Source organism: Malaclemys terrapin, chromosome 1 (genome assembly GCF_027887155.1).
Source record: "Malaclemys terrapin pileata isolate rMalTer1 chromosome 1, rMalTer1.hap1, whole genome shotgun sequence".
In the NCBI taxonomy this organism is placed as follows: Eukaryota; Metazoa; Chordata; order Testudines; family Emydidae; genus Malaclemys; species Malaclemys terrapin.
The window spans coordinates 234,438,839-234,456,673 of record NC_071505.1 but is presented as its reverse complement, the minus strand read 5'-3'; the positions used below and the strand labels follow the sequence as shown (position 1 = coordinate 234,456,673).

General features: G+C 43.1%; 1 protein-coding gene across 14 annotated transcripts in view; it reads left to right on the top strand.

The window, feature by feature from the left end:
- INPP4A (inositol polyphosphate-4-phosphatase type I A) overlaps positions 1 to 17,835 on the top strand; it is a 218,690-nt gene that overhangs the window by 64,590 nt on the left and 136,265 nt on the right. For all 14 annotated transcript variants that reach the window (XM_054009414.1, XM_054009398.1, XM_054009379.1 and 11 more), the window contains exon 2: positions 13,469 to 13,538. The gene's annotated coding sequence lies outside the window, so the exon portion shown is untranslated. The remainder of the gene's footprint in view (positions 1 to 13,468; positions 13,539 to 17,835) is intronic.

Below are 17,835 nucleotides of genomic sequence, written 5' to 3'. Positions count from 1 at the left end.
AGGGGCCCACACTTTCCTTGATTTTCTTCTTGTTGCTAACATACCTGAAGAAACCCTTCTTGTTACTCTTAACATCTCTTGCTAACTGCAACTCCAAGTGTGATTTGGCCTTCCTGATTTCACTCCTGCACGCCTGAGCAATATTTTTATACTCCTCCCTGGTCATTTGTCCAATCTTCCACTTCTTGTAAGCTTCTTTTTTGCGTTTAAGATCAGCAAGGATTTCACTGTTTAGCCAAGCTGGTCGCCTGCCATATTTACTATTCTTTCTACACATCGGGATGGTTTGTTCCTGCAACCTCAATAAGGATTCTTTAAAATACAGCCAGCTCTCCTGGACCCCTTTGCCCTTCATGTTATTCTCCCAGGGGATCCTGCCCATCTGTTCCCTGAGGGAGTCAAAGTCTGCTTTTCTGAAGTCCAGGGTCCGTATTCTGCTGCTCTCCTTTCTTCCTTGTGTCAGGATCCTGAACTCGACCATCTCATGGTCACTGCCTCCCAGGTTCCCATCCACTTTTGCTTCCCCTACTACTAGTGAGGACGTATCATTGTGGAGAAATAAATTAAGTAATGTTTCAGCACTAACTAGGATACAGCAATGATTTGCCTTAAAATTTTTCATGTGAGTAGAGCATTCTTGAAAAACTTGGCGGGAGATCAACAGATTTATAATAACTTCAGTTTATAGAGCTCATCTTTTCCCAAAGAATCCCAAAGTGCTTTACAGACTTGATTGATTGTGCAAACTATTTATATACAATATATCTATATGGTTTTCCCCAACACTAAAGGAAACTGTGAAATGTAGTGGCTGCTTAAAAGCACATGTAATGCTACAATTTGAGTGAAGAATTCTGTACCCAATTGAAGCTTCAGGGAAGTGAGAACTTTAATAGGGGGTGCATAAAATTAGAGTCCATGGGCAGTGGGTACTGTAGTGACTCTGATAGAAGTAAGCCACCTATTAAATCACCAACGTCATTTCTTGAAGCACTTAGGGGTCTTACTTGGAGTCTTCCCATCCAAGTATTGCGCCAGCTAAATCTTATTTGTATTGTGAGCACTGATAGTGCCTCTACTTGAGGTACCATGGCTATATCTATCATAGTGCACCATTTTCTCAAATGAGAAATGGTGTGAATTATTTTTTCCTGTTTTTTCCAATGTTTTGTTTAACCCTATTACTGTTTAATACATTTACACCATTTACCTTGTCTGTCTTTTACCTGTATTTGTCACTGCTGCTGTGCAGTGAGTAGGTGTTTTCAGAGAACTATCCATGGAGACTCCAGATCTCTTTCTTGGGTGGTAATAGCTCATTTAGAACTCATAATTGGAAAAAATAATCCCAACTATACCAATACCATGTGCATTACTTTGCATTTATCAGAGTTAAATTTCATCTACCATTTTGTTGCCCAGTCACCCCGTTTTGTGAGCTCCATCTGGAACTCCTCACAGCCTGCTTTGGACTTAACTATCTTGAATAATTTTGTATTGTCTGCAAACTTTGCCACTTCACTATTCATCCCTTTTCCCACATCATTAATGAATATCACAGGTCCCAGTACAGATCCTTGAAGGACCCCGCTGTTCACCTCTCTCCATTGTGAAAACTGACTGTTTATTCCTACCCTTGGTTTCCTATCCTTTAACCCAGTGTTTCCCAAACTTGGGACGCCGCTTGTGTAGGAAAAGTCCCTGGCGCACTGGGCTGGTTTGTTTACCTGCCGCATCCGCAGGTCTGGCCAATCGCGACTCCCACTGGCCGCAGTTCGTTGTTCCAGGCCAATGGGAGCTGCTGGAAGCGGCGCAGGCCGAGGGACGTACTGGCCGCCACTTCCAGTAGCTCCCATTGGCCTGGAGCAGCGAACCGCGGCTAGTGGGAGCCGCGATCGGGTGGACCTGCGGACGCAGCAGGTAAACAAACCGGCCCAGCCTGTCAGGGGCTTTCCCTACACAAATGGCATCCCAAGTTTGGGAAACAGTGCTTTAACCAGGTACTGATCCATGAGAGGACCTTCCCTCTTATCCCATGGCTACTTAATGTACATTACTTCCCTTGTATCCCATGGTAACTTAGTCTACATTAGACCCCATTACTTTTAATGCCTTCGAAATAATTAAAACTTTCAATGAAAGATGGTTTATAGCTAGATGTTTTTGTGTGTTCGCTGTGTTTTATGCTCAAATTTTAAGATCAGTTGTGTCCATTGGAGAAAAAACAGATTTATTCTGCAGTTGCTTCTCATGCTTCTCCGTATAGTGAGACTGAACAGGATGGTAGTTGGTTACGTTTACTTTCACTCTCTGTATGCTCTTTGTCAAAAGACTATAGACAAAGCCCCTGGAGCTCAGGGTCTCTTTGTTGCAGAAGTACGATGCTTTGTGATAGGGTGACCAGATGGACTGTCCCTATAAAATCGGGACAGTCCCAATTTTTGGGTCTTTTTCTTATATGGGCTCCTATTACCCCCCACCACCTGTCCCGATTTTTCACATTTGCTCTCTGGTCACCCTACTTTGTGACAAATTTTGGTAAACAATGCAGCAGAAAGGGGGAGTTTTAACTGAAAAATAAATACATCAAATACAAATATTCAGAAGACAGAAACCTCTTTTTCCCCTCACAGGCTTCCTGGGGAGGTAATGTACACTTTGGCTTGATCTGCATTAGTGCTTGTTAACCAGGATCTCTAAAACTGACAAAATAAGGGGAGATAGAGAAGTATATGGATGAGATGTCATAGAACATTGCAGCCAAGTTTTGACAGATTTCTGTCACCAGGACTGAATTTCCCATTTGACACATTATTACAGAAAGTGAGAGCCCTGTTTATAAAACACATCTATTTTTGTGTGTGTTGGTGTCCTCTAATTCAGAATGTATTTCACCCTCCCACCTGTGAGTCAGGCAGATGTGACCCAACTCATGCAGAATTTTCTCACTCTTCATGTTCTCCTCAGTCACTCCCTCCCTTCTCCAGTCTATCTCATGATGTCACTCTGTATTACTGAGTCACTGGGCTGGACCATAGTATACATCTGTGATGACAAAACAGAGCCTTCCTTTAACATTTAAAAGAGAACACAAGGGCAGGATCTGCTCATACAGAGCAGCATGCAAGATTGAGGCCTTATTTTGTAATCTTATTTCCAACGATTCTTAATGTACAGGCCATCACTGTACACTTGGCATATGACTGAGTTGTGGAGGTGTGCAAGTGTAACCTTTGGGTGGGCTAGAGTTCACTTCATTTCCTATCTCCTGTGCCTTAAAAAAAAAAAAAAAAGTCCCATAGAAAGTAGCTGGAGACCCAGAGTTCAGTGTCTAAGGATTTTCAGCAAGGATTGCACAGGGTCAATTTCCCCACATTCAAGTCCCAAAAGGAACTAAAGAAATGAATTTAATTAAATAGCTTTATAAAATCTTATGATAAAGAAACAAATAATAATCTACTTTTTACAGCATGACATGGCTATTTTATAATCCACAGACATTACCTTCACAGTTGTACATAAATAAAGAAAACACATTAAAATCTGAACAGTTCAGTCCCCACAGAAACAGTGAGAAGAAACGGAAAGTTCCCAGAAGCTTAAGTTTTGTTCACCAAGGTCTCAGTTAGTCTTTGATCACCAAATCTATACAGTCTGCTGAGTCTAAAACAACATCTTCCCTCCACTTGCTTGTAGGGATCTTCAGTTGGAATCCAGGCAGACTCTTCCTCTGCTGAAATCACACTAACCAGTCAGCTAACTGATTAACCAACCACTCAGTTATGTGTATAGATTTAAAAAAAACCTGTTATAAGAAAATACAAAACTGAGAATAGCAAAATAAAAACGACTCTTTCCTCATTACTACTTTTAAAGAAAAGTTGGTGACTCAGACTAGTTGAGACAATTTAACTAGAACAGTTTGGCTAAAATCAAAACAACATTCAAAGCATACAATTAAAATAGAAATTATTTTTCTCTCCCAATTGCCCCTTGCTATAATTAGCATTGCCCATGCTTTCCTGTTAGAGGGTTAACAACATCACTAATCTGCTGCAAAGTGCTTCAGAGTTGGGGACAACAGCCTGCTTCCTGCTCTTGGGCTCAGCTTCTCCCAACTCACACCTGGCCTTCTGGGAAGCAGCTGCCCTGACTGATTGCCCTCATGGAGTCTGACCCCAGCAACAGGGAACCTATTGGAGCAGACCCAAAACTACCACACCCAATTCCAGAAGCTTCTGGATGTGGAGTGCTTAATCTGCCTAGCAACAGTGACCCAGACACAACTCACTCCTACCTCTCCCCAGTGGGTCTCTTAAAGAGATATCTCCCTATTAGACACATGGGTTACACAAGTATTTACTGGGAGGAGCTACCATGGTCATGTGTTTTCTCTCATCTCAAAATACACAGAAGGGGAGCTGAAATGGATTTTAGTGCAGCTAAAGTACAAGTGTTGTATTTAACGCAAGTGAGAATGAAATCATTCTGTGGGAGTTGGACCAAGAAAATGTTTTCTCTGCTTTTTTCTAAATGCATGTTTTGATGTAATTGTGATATTGTCTAGAATAAATTAGTATTTTCAAGAACAGTCACTACAGGAGCCATGTGAATACTGATTGTTAATATTTGTAGGGATGTGCCTGGGCAAGTTACAGATCATAGAAATGTAGGACTGGAAGGGACCTTGATAGGTCATCTTCTAGTCCATGCACTGGGGCAGAACTTAATAGCTAGACCATCCCTGAAAGGTTTTTGTTTATCCTGCTGTTAAAAACCTCTAATGATGGAGATTCCACAACCTCCCTAGGTAATTTGTTCCAGTGCTTAACTACCCTTAGGATTTGGAAGTTTTTCCTAATGTCTAACTTAAAACTTCCTTGCTGCAATTTAAGCCCATTGCTTCTTATTTTGTCCTCCGTGGTTAAGGAGAACAATTCATCATTCTCCTCTTTGTAACAAGATGATTATTCAGTAAAATTAAAAATTCCCAGAAAAAAAATGAATTAATCCCCCTGTAACTTTTACTGCCTGTTTTTAAAAATGGGCTAAGATTCTGAAACAATAAAGAGAATGCGGAGAGGCAGAACACAATAGCAATATATCCTACCGCCCTTCAACTGCAGATCACAACCAGAGTTAATTCAGCTTGACCCAGGAAAGAAAAGCATTGTCCAAATTTGTAGGCTGACTAAAGAAAATACAAGTGCTTAACATGTATTAGCAGGAAACTCCCTTTGAGCTAGATTGTAACTTTACAATCTGCCTTGAGTAAGGGGCAGTGTGTAGCTGTACTGCCCCAGGAGCCAGGAATGATACTGATTCATACAGTCACAATTCTTCCCTGGCATCCCCATTACTCGGGGAGAGGAGAGAGCAACTTTCACCCCTTTTCATGGAGCACATCAGCTGTTCTGGCTGATGATAAAGAGGATGGGGTAGAGCCAGGGTTCTTCCCCCTCCATTCCCTCCTTGCTCGCAGGCCGGAATGTCAGGTGGGTAGTGCCTGTTCTCCCGCCCTATGACTGGAGTAAGAATATGAACATACGCAAGCCACTAAGTGGAGTCTTACTGCCCAGCTCACTAAGGGCTGGAATAAATTAGCCCATTGTAAGGGAACAAAACCACCCACAGTATCACGGGTTGTTTCAGACACACTTCAGCGATATTTACACAATTCATTATAAGGGGAAATGCTTACTTGCCTGCTCCTTCCAGGAGAGACTGGCTTTTGTTGTCCCTGGTCTGTGGGACATGGAGGGAGTGAACAGCCATGGGGCAGAAGTGGGGAATTTTCAGTACAAATACTCACTCTCACAATAGTAAATGTACCCCTTTGTGCCTGTCTTTCTGGAGTCTCCGTCGCAGTGGGTGGTGTCACATGCCGTATGTGCTGCAATAAGGGTAATGGCGTAAGCAAGACTTGATGGCAGTTGGAGTTCAGAATGGTGCTTTTGTCCATTTGTACAGTAGCCTCAATGTTTATGTTAACAGCTGAGAAGTTTATTTCTCTCCCAGACCTGCAGCGAGGGACTTGGAGAGTCTGCAGTCCTGTCAGCAGGGGAGCTGAGAAACCTGCATCACATTTCCTGCAGTGAGGGATCTAAAAGGCTTTCAGAATTTGGCAGCAAGCACTGGACTTATAACTGTATTTTAAGTAGATTGCAAGCCAATTTCCATAAACTTTTAATTTAAGTAGTAAGACACATCAGGGCATGAAGAACCTTTTGTGTGTCACCATCTTTTTCTTCGTGTGGAAGGCCAAAGGCAGAACGTCTGCAAAAAAGTTCTAGGTCTGGTGTAATATGAGAGAGTATTTTCACACACGGCCATGTCATATTGCTATTGCAAAGCAATTTAACTATAAATACAATATGGCGATTGAGCAGGAGAGATTTCACGGGGCGGGGCTCAGTGGCCAACTAGCTTCTTTCTGTTTTAAATGACATTGGACCACCCTGGCTTAATAATTGGAAATACCCAAATGAATGGAAAAATAAGCAGTGAAGGTCATCTTCTAAATTAGTTATAGCTGGAATTAAAGCCCAGGGGAAATAGACCTAAATTTTGTTTTTTTTTAAATTGGATCCATGCTGTAATTGTGTCACAAGATGGGAACGCCCAAACAGGTGCTCAGAAAATGCAATTTTAATAATAATAATAAAATCTTACCTTTGAATACAATTCAAAGTTGTAGGGATGCTAGGGTTAACTAAAACTAGCTACCACATTTTAAACATAACTTGCCCTTTCTACACTAAGTGAAAAATCCTGTTTAAAATAGAGTTAGCTAACACATTTCTAAACATGACCATTTTTTCTAGTCTAGACATAACCTGAGTGAAATTTAAGGTTCACGTAGTGTCCTCCTTTTGTTGGAGCAATGTACAAACATTAACTCATCCTCACAAACCTCTTTTAAGGTAGGTAGGTAGCGTTATCCCCATTTTGCTGATGGTAAGCTGAGCCAGAGAGATGAATTGATTTACCAAGGCCACAGAGGTAGCTATTGGCATAGCTGGAGTTAAAATTCAGGAGTTCCTAGCTCCTAGCCTTGTGCTCAGTCTATTGGACCTCACTGGCAGTCTTACAATACCATACTGTCATTGGCTGGATAATAGTCTGCATTAGCTGCAAATGTAATTTGGCTCAACTTGCCTTTGTTTGCCAATAAAGCAGGTGGAGTTATATGTTAAATGTACCATACTCCTTTATTTAAAACCCTATTCATTGTTGGAAGAGGCTGGTTGGAGAATAAGTAGGATGCTACCAAATTCACAGTCCGTTTTGGTCAATTTCATGGTCAGAGGATTTTTAAAATGGTAAATGTCATGATTTCAGCTATTTAAATCTGAAATTTCATGGTGTTGTAATTGTAGGGGTCCTGACCCAAAAAGTAGTAGTGTGTGTGTGGGGGGGGTGTCACAAGGTTGTTGTAGGGCAGAGGTGGGCAAACTACAGCCCGCGGGCCACATCCAGCCCGCAGGACCTTCCTGCCTGGCTCCCGAGCTCCTGGCCTGGGAGGCTAGTCCCCAGCCCCTCCCCCACTGTCCCCCCTCCCCCGCAGCCTCAGCTTGCTCGCTCCGCTACTGGCGCAATGCTCTGGGCAGCGGGGCTGCGAGCTTTTGGGGCAGCGCAGCTGCACAGCCTGGCCTGACCCAGTGCTCTGTGCTACGTGGTGGCGGCGGCATGGCCCGGCTCCAGCTGGGCGGCGTGGCTGTAGCACCGCCAGCCACCGCTGCTCCAGGCAGCGCGGTAAGGGGGCAGGGAGCAGGGGGGGTTGGATAGAGGGCAGGGGAGTTCGGGGGTGTAGATAGAGGTCGGGTGGGGGAACAGAGGGTTGAATGGGGGCAGGGGTCCCGGGGGGGGGCAGTCACGAAGGCGGGGAGGGGTTGGATGGGACGGCAGGGGGCAGTCAGGGGACAGGGAGAAGGGGTGGTTGGATGGGGCAGGGGTCCCGGGGGGGGGGGGGGAGTGGGCGTCAGGAATGAGAGAAGGGGTTGAATGGGGCGGCGGCGGTCCGGGGGCAGTCAGGGGACAGGGAGTGGGTGTGTGTGGATGGGGCCGGGCTACGACCCCCTCCCCTAAGCGGCCCTGTCCCCTAACTGGCCCTCCATCCAATTTACGAAACCCAATGCGGCCCTCAGGCCAAAAAGTTTGCCTACCCCTGTTGTAGGGGGTATTGTGGTACTACTGCTCTCACTTCTTTGCTACTGCTAGTGGTGGTGCTGCCTTCAGAGTTCTGCAGCTGGAGAGCAGTGGCTGCTGGCCGGGAGTCCAGCTCTGAAGGCAGAGCTGCTGCCAGCAGCAGCACAGAAGTAAGGATAGCATGGTATGGTATGCCGCCCAGCTCTGACGTCAGCACAGAAGTAAGGGAGGCAATACTGTGACCTCCTAAAATAACCTTGTGACCTCCCTGCAACTCCCTTTTGGGTCAGGACCCCTAATTTGAGAAACACTGGTCTCCCCCCATGAAATCTTTATATGGTAAAAGCACCCAAAAGACCAGATTTCATGGGGGGGAGACAAGACCAGAATTCATTGTCCATGATGCATTTTTCATGGCCGTGAATTTGGTAGGCCCTAAGAATAAGCATTAGATACCACACTTTGTGCCATTTAAAAATTTAATTGAATGTTTAGATTCAATGCACTCCTTCATCTCCCTCACACTCTGTTTCTAATTAAACCCAGTAGTGACTTGTCTATTTTAAATGTTGGCAACATATAAAATGTCCTGCAGCTAAACTGTGGCAGTGTCTATTAGAGCGTTATAACTTGGTATCTCAATTATAGGAGCACCTATTACTGTGACTGTAGCTAATTGTGACTTTCAGTCTCTTCTTTAGAAATAACTATTTTAGTATATAGAAACTGTCAGTCTTGATAGAAAAAATACCAAACCTCACCCTACCCAGCCTGTTCTCACCATGGGAAAAGAGAAAAAATAAGAATATTTGTATTTATTTATTTAGATTTTTAAAAATACAAAAGGTACCTAATTGACCTTCTAGGCACCTGGGATTGATGTTACTAACGAAAATAAAATCAATTAAAACTAACAGATCACCCCACCGGCTAAACTTGACCACCAACAAAGCCCCCCACCTCTGTGTAAACCTCTGCCATCATCAAGGCTCTTTCTCTCCAAAAGCTAGAGTTAAATACAAATCTTTTGCAGTGCGGCCTGAAGGTCAGATAGGCTTAGAAGTAAGAAATGAAGTTCAGTCTAGACAATCCTACCTGCCCCTTTAACAGGGAAAGAAAACTCAGGTCTTTGTATAGACTTCTCAAAACAGTGGCTCTCAACCTTTCCAGACTACTGTACCCCTTTCAGGAGTCTAATTTGTCTTTCGTACCCCATGTTTCACCTCACTTAAAAATTACTTGATTACAAAATCAGACATAAAAATACAAGAGTGTCACAGCACACTGTTACTGAAAAATTGCTTACTGTCTCAGTTTTACCATACAATTATAAAATAAATCAATTGGAATATAAATATTGTACTTACATTTCAGTGTATAGTATATAGAGCAGTATAAACAAGTCATGGTATGAAATTTTAGTTTGTACTGACTTCGCTAGTGCTTTTTATGTAGCCTGTTGTAAAACGAGGCAATATCTAGATGAGTTGATGTACCCCCTGGAAGGCCTCTGAGTGCCCCCAGGGGTGCATGTATCCCTAGTTGAGAACCACTGCTCTAAAAGGCACTCCAATACCATGATAATGACTGCAGTGTAAATACCTATGTAATATACTGTATTTATAAACAATAACATAAAGTGGTTAATACTTTTTAGTTGGAGTATCACGTAAAACCAGTGACGATAATTGTTTTTAAGTATGAGTCTTCCCCAAACTTTACAAGTTTTAAGAGCTTGATGTTTAAGAGGCTGCTGGTCATTTCATTTTAAATTGATGCCTTTAGTTGTTTAAAAAGTTTTTTTTTCCCAAAATGGCTAAGAATCTTGCTTGAGAAATGCCCGTTGAGTATGTGCACCTGTTACCTTCATACCATTATGTGCAGCATAGTATAAAAATGTGTTTATAGTGCAGCAATATGGCTCCAATGTTTCAGCTGAAATATTTTACCTGGTATTGTCCTGAAATGCATAAAATTGAAGTATTTTTTCTACTTTCAAATAAAATGTTTTAATTCATAAAATAATTTTCTGGCTCCTTAACGGGCAGTTAAGCCATTTGGCATTTATTATTCTGGATATGCAGAAGCAGGCAAAGATGTCAAACAGTGATAACAAAGGTACTTTTTTTGCACCTCCCCCCCCATATGTTTCTGTAGTCATTATGATGTGGCATTAGTGCAGTAATGCATTACTTAGTTTTTATTCTGCGCAGTCCTTGCCAATGTATGACACACACATCACTAATTCCAACGGGACTTTATAACAGGGAATTATGTTGCACAATCGCTTACTTAGGAATATAGTCTCCATTTAAAGGGAAGTGACTGTACTTCAGCAAAGTGTGATGAATCCCCTGTTTACCAGCCTAGTTAGTTCCTCTGAAGCTGCTGCCACTGGGTCTGGCTTCAGCTCCACTGTGCTGTCCCAGCATACACTATGCTGTGATGTCCTTGCTTCTGGGGAATCAACACTGATGCAGGCAGCCAGCCCACATGGGCTCAGGTAAATTCCTGTTTCTTTCTGACAGAGCAGAGTTTCTACAGTTTCTCATGCCGTGTATGAAAGGCAGACAATATTTATTCAGTGGTGAGCTGACTGACCCTATGCGTGCTCAGGGCAGTTCCCTTGTTGCTATAGCATCATAGTATGGTGCATGCTGGGCATTCACAGTGGAGATGGAGCCAGAGGCAGAGTCTTCATGGGGGGAGAACTTTTCTGCTGCATTAGTGTTAAGGGCCTGCCTTTCCTGATATGTGATTTGCAGGTCTATACGGAAGTGTGGCATTAAAGCTAAATGGGTTTCCTGGAGAGATGAATTATGGGATTTCATTAAGGATTTGTCAGAATTTCTTGATTATGCTTCTTGAATATTGATTTATAAAGACTAGGCTTTAAAATTCCTGCAGTCTAGGTGATCCAGTGGTAGTTGGTTTCAGTATGAGCAGACGCAGGACATATTTTTTAAAAGTGCTCTTCCTTTGGAGTCTGAATAGGCCCAGGGATGGGCAGTGAGAAATTGAACTTTTTTTACCTCCAGGCTTGAATCCAGCCTGAGTCTGTAATAAGTGAAAGTGGTTCCCCCCAGACAGTTTGGTGGTCTGTGCAAAATGAGTGAATGGGCCCAGTTCAGTTGCTAGTTATCTACTATGGAGCCCCTTTCAGTGTGAGGAGCGCCCTTCTGGGGAGGGACCTTGGACCCTGCTAAGTCACTGGAGCTGCGGAAGCTGTGCTGACAGAGAACAGGCAGGGCATCTGGGGATAGGAACCTGCAGCAGAGATGCTGGGCTGGCTCATTGTCTGGATGGCCCTAGCCTGTTGCAGACGCTAAGCTAGGGTTGCCAGCTGTCCTTTTCAACTTTTCAACCACAAAGTCCGGTCGAAAAGGGAACCTGGCAGTGTCCGGTCACCTGCAGTAATTGGCCTCTGCCGCCGGTGTGTGTGTGGAGCAGCAGCTTGGAGGAACAGTGGAGCACTCAGGATCAGCTCCAGTGGGGAGAGGTACCCGCCGTTCCCCGTTCTGCCCTGAGCGAGGCTGTCCCTCCCCCACCCTGCTCCACTCCCCCACCCCCGGAGCCCAGCTCTCCCTCCCTCGTCTTGCCCCAGTGACTTACCCCCAGAGCCCACCTCTCTCTCCAACATCCTGCCCCAGTCACCCCTCCACTCCTAGAGCCCTGCTCAGCTGGCAGGGGAGGGTGGTGGAGCAGACAGTGATGCTGGGAGGAGAAAAGAGGAGTGGGCGGGCCTCAAGGGAAAGAGGTGGAGCGGGGGAGGTTCCAGCGCTCAGTGTCTGGGTTTCACAAATGAGGAAGTTGGCCACCTTACACCAAGCACCTGTGGTCTTATGTGCAGACCTAGCCTCAGTGGAATGATGTGGGTGCATCCATGCAAGAGCGTCGTCTTACCTGAGATTTAGGGTCCGTCTATGCTGCAAGGAATCCTGTGGCGGCAACTGTGGGTCACCTGACTCAGGCTCACGGGGCTCATACTATGAGGCTAAAAATAGCTGTGTAGATGTTCCGGCTCAGGCGGGAGCCCAGGTTCTGAATCCCAGTGTGGGTGGAAGGTCTCAGAGCGCAGGCTCCAGCCTGAGTGGGATTGTCTAAACAGCTATTTTTAGCCCCGTAGCATAAGCCCCAGTCAGTTGACCCAGGCTCTGAGACTTGCTGCTTTGGTTTCTTTTTATTTGTTTGGTTTTGTGGGGTGGATGAACTCTCAGTATGCCTGCAGAATTTAATAGTGATTAAAGAGCATTTTTAGTATATATTAGTAACTGAAAGCCTGGGCTGTCGCACAGGTGTAATTCATAAAGTTGTGTGTAAAAGCTGAAAATGGCTGAGAACTTAAATATTGGTTGGTAACAGATTGCAAAACCCAGTGATGATTGGACCTGGTGATATTCTTCAAAAGGAGCTCTCAACCATGCTTGCAGTTGTTTCCATTGCTTCACACTGATGCAACAGACTATCTGTGATGTTTGGGGTTACTGGTTGTGTTGTGTGAGTGGTTGTGTTGATTTGTGTCTAGTTGGGATTGTGCTAGGATATTGATGTTTTTGTACGGGCGGAAGTAGGGCACACAGACGTGGTAGTTGGGCCAAATAATCCACCATCTGTGCAGTCTCCTTTATGCAACCAGTGAAATTGTTACATACAAATTAACTGTAGAGTACAGTGGTGATTGGTTAAGTTACCTCTGATATCACAATGGTTTAGGACTCTTGGCATGGCATAGATACATGCCTTATTGTAGCTGTACAACAATGAGTGTAATTAGTAAAGCCGAAATGGCTGAGAACTTAACTGGATGGTGACATACTGTGAAACCCGGTGATGATTCAGCCTGGTGATATTCTGATGAAAAAGAGCCCTCAGACATGCTTGTGGCTGTTTTCATCACTTCATACATACTCTACAGATCTAATAGGCTCCAGGGTGACACACCAAGTGACATTCCTGGAATATAGTTGTATAGATGTGTATTCTGTTTTCACTAATATTTTTATAGTATCAGGAAGACATTAATCACAGTCTCTAAGCATAAGACTTTACAATAATAATACATGGCTTCTGAAATTTCTCTTGCACCTTTAACATGCTTTCTTTTCTCAAAAGTGGTCCCCAGTCTAGATTCCTTCTCCATCTATTGAGACGTTAGGTTACAAAAGGGGGAAAAAAAGTCATCTTTGGTTCAGTGTTTTTTTAATGGAATGATATTTTTGTAGACTTGACCATATGTTCATTTCATACCAAGGTTATTTTCCATATTCTTATTCTATTATTATGGTTCCACACAGAGATTCTTTTTCTTCTTGTCTTTCAGGTTTTATTTAAAAAAGACAAATTGAGTCTGGATGCCTGTGCTGGATGTTAGCAGCTGAAGATGGAGTAAGGTAACATAACATCATTTTAGTGGTTGGTTACTACTATAGTAAATGATGCTTTCGGAGTGCTGAATAATAGCAAGTTTTAAATGTAAATTGAAGGGAAACAGCTACACATATTGCATATGGGAACTTCAACATCTCAAGCAATGAGTTTTTAACAACATCCCACAAATTCTGGATTTCAGTTTCAATGGCATTCTCATCCTGTGAGCATCTATGCTATTTTAATGCTGTGGATAATTCTTTATCTTTACCAGAGGTTTTGTTATGTTTGAAAATCTGCAGGGGTTAAAATTAAAAAAAAAAAAAAAAAAAAAAAAAAAAGTCGTCTTTGGAAGACCAAGCTTTGCAATCTAGTTCTCTCGAAAGGGCCTCCAGTCTGCTAAGTTCTCTCCTTCTCCTTCCCTTCATTGCTCTTTGCCCCATCATCCACCCTGTAAGACACATTCTGCTTCAATGCTTGTTATGTCTTTGCCTACTTCCCAAGCTGCCACAGCCCGATCACCCTGGTAAGCACAGGAATAGCTTTAGTGCACGGGTGCTCATAGTACGTTCCTTGGACCACCAGTGTGTTTGCAGAGCTCTTTGAGGTTGTCTACAAGATGAAACATTCTCACAAGCAAGTTATGAGAGAGGGGGGGGGAAGGCAGATTCATTATTATTATTAGAGTAGCACCTAGAGACACCCCCCCCCCAAGATAGGGGCTTCACTGTGCTAAACACAGTACAAACACACCATATGAGACCGTCCCTGCCCCACAGAGCTTACAGTGTAAATCACACAGCAGGCCAGTGGTAGAGATGGGAACAGAACACAGGTCTCCTGACTCCTGATCTAGTGCTTTATCCACTAGAGGACAGCAGAACACCCTGTTACGGAGTTCTGCACAGAATGAATAGGTTGGAGAACTGCTGTGCTACAGTGAGCTGTGATCAGTAATGGCTTCCCTGTGGTTTCCCTCTCCAACTTCTGCTGTGCGATGGTGTTGGCTCTTCTGTAAGTGGGGAAGCAAGCTTATTTAGAAGATCAAACTGCACCATCTGCCTTTTCAGCAGTCAGTGAATCCATTCCCTCATGCTATAACTGGTCTGCCAGTATCAGAAAGATGTCCTGATGCAGACTGCTGGGGCAGTGATCTGAAAGCCTGGATAGGCGACCTATTACTGGTATACGTAAATCTGGAATTCAAATTGCTAGGGAATATTTTGAGCCAGGGAACTTAACAAATGCAAATACAATGCACAATTGGATGCTTCATTGGCTTATATGTAATTTCCCCCCTATAGTATATCCAGAACAGTTCAGCAAAAAGTAATCTGGGAATTGTGCATGGATATGAAGGTCTTTCCGGGTCCTAAAGGGGGGCCTTTGTGGTGTATTTGCCAGTAGCAGGAAGCATTGCCAGATCCCTTAGCTTAGTACTACAGCTGTATGTGGATTAAAATGAATTGCAATAAAACAAGTGACTCATTTCATCTTTACTTTGCCTTTTAATCATTGAATGATACCCTCTGCATTAAAAGCATTGCCTGGAGCCATCCTGCACTGCCATCCAGTTCAGCAGTGTTTCTTACTGATGAAATTAGAACAGAGCATCACAGCCCTCTTGGGACCCCTATACATCCAATCACAGACATCTATAAGAAATGGGGTAGAACAGCAAAGTCAATTGCATTTGGGACAGCTCTGTGGGGAGAGCATGTTATCCTAATGAAGTGTCTCTCTCAGCTAAGACCCTGATCCTGCAATGAGGTCCACACAGGAAGGTCCATACACCCATTTGAAGTTCATTGCAGGAGCCAAAGAGAAGACGCCTTTTAAAAATAAGTTTGAAAAAGTTTTGAAATGCAATACTAGAATGACACTTTTTGGTTTTTGCAGCAAAGAGTCCTATGGCACCTTATAGACTAACAGACGTATTGGAGCATGAGCTCCAATGACACTTTGGTTTTTGCTTTTTCCTTTAATCTTTATTTAGCAGCTTTCTGCATTAAAAAAATCTGAGCTCAGATTTAATATTAGATATAATATTACACACATTTAACACCAGTTAACACTTTCAGTAATGTCTCCATGACACATGCCAGCTAAGTAGAATTTATGCCAATACTGTCCTCATTAAGGAGCAGTTCCTGCCTGTTGCTAAATCAGTTACCTGGGAGATGTCTCAGAAGAGCACCTGCCCTCATAAAGCACATCCTGAAGTAAGTGGAGTCCAGGACAATCTGATAGAAGGAAAGGGTGGAGGAGTAAGTAATTCAATAAGGGTGAAATCTTGGCCCTCTTGAAGCCAGTGGGGGAGGATTTTGCCCTAAATTTCTTAAGTAGAACAGCAGGTATCTTTAAAACATTTTTTGTCAACTATTTCAATACATCTTGACGATTTCTAAATATAATGCACCTATAATGCTGAATGTTATTGCAAGTTACACATTTTTGACAAACCATATTTAGTAGCTTGCTCCTGTTCCCTTGTTTCTCTGATCTCTTTTTTTCTGCCAGTACAAAAGGCAACATACATTGAAACACAGAAGAGAGCATAAACATGCCTACTGCAGGGTTAAATATATAGTGAATGTATTGTGATCCCTTTTTTGTATAACTCTTGTCTGGTCCAAGCACCTAACATTCTAGTACCTTTCAGCTTTGTTTCTGAAGCATACAAGATGTACCACATGGAAAATGCATTGTAGCTTAATAACCCCATCTCTGATGGGATTTTGAAGGATAAAGAGACCTTTTGATGCCAACAATTCAACTGAATCAAATAAGTTGGACAATGTCATAGGTGCATTAGTACTCTACTATAGAATGAAGTAATCATGCTTAAGAGGACACACAACAGGATATGAGGAGTACGAACTAATATTTAAAGGAAAAGGAACATAGATGAAAAACAGTCTGGCAAAACACAAACTGGACCAAGAGATCTGGACAAAAAGTGTCAGTTGCAGCTGATCAAAGACAAAAAAGAAAATATTCAGTACTCACTAGCTAATACACATATTGTTCAGTCTCAGATGGGTGATGGAGTTCGCTATCCAAAGTGCAGCAGGCAACAGAAATTAGAAAATGTTAGTGTCTAAAAAAGTAGTTGTTGCATTAATTAAAGAGAGGAAGCAAAATTGCTTAGTTGCCCTGAAGCCACTTAGTAAGATGGAATGATTGAGATAGTAATATTCCCCCAAAAGCAAGAGCATTAGAAAAAAGATGGGAAGGATTTCATGAAATGTGTCAGACCTTATTAAAGAGATGTTATCTAACTTCATTGCCCATAACTTGTCTACACCTAAGCATCTAAATTTCGGTAAAATGGGCTGATGTGCAGTGGTGCTGAGAACTTGCAGTTCCCATTAACTTTAGTGAAATCTGGAGATGCTCAGCACTTCTGAACACAGATCACTTTTATCTACATGCCTAAATGTGGATTTAGATGACTAGCTTTAGGCATCCAAATATGAAAATGTTGGCCATCCCCTTGTTATCTCTAAGACTTTGTATGCACAACACCTGATTTGTATGCATAAGTGCAGTAACTGCACGTGTGGCTGGTACCTGGCCTGAGGTATTGACTTTTTAATAATACAACCCAACAGGTCATTTCCATCTGACTCTTACAATGCTAGTCAAGCTGAGATAACAAGTATTTTAGCAGTAGCAACAGATCTGAAAGGATGAATGTTAATACCTTAGAGGACGAAATAATCAGACTGAGCGAGAGCCTGAATGCAGAGAGAGAATGGCAGTGTAAAAGCATTTCCTTACGTGGACATGGGCACCCCCTCTTGCCTGGATACGGCATTGCAGGGGACATTGCCTCTTGCACTCCCTCTGGTGGCCACTACCTCGGCTGCAATGGTCAGTTTCAGCTAGTCCCTTCTGCAGACTGCCTTACTGGGTCTTCTGTGACTCGGCCCTCTGGACAAGTCATTAACAGTTCAATCCCCTTCCGGGGTTCAACTCTGAATAAAAAAAAAGTCCATTGCCCCACCTGGGCTTCTTCTTCATTCCCTGGTTCTGGCAGACCTTAGCTCAGGGTTCCTCTCCTCTCTAGGGCCCCACCACAGAAGTTAATCCCACTCCTATATACAAAATGGCTGCCTAGGAAGGAGTATTGCGGAAAGGGATCTGGGGGTCATAGTGGATCGCAAGCTAAATATGAGTCAACAGTGTAACACTTGCAACAACAAAAAAGTGAACATCATTCTGGGAGATATTAGTAGGAGTGTTGTAAGCAAGACACAAGAAGTAATTCTTCTTCTCTACTCCACACTGATTAGGCCTCAACTGGAGTATTGTTCT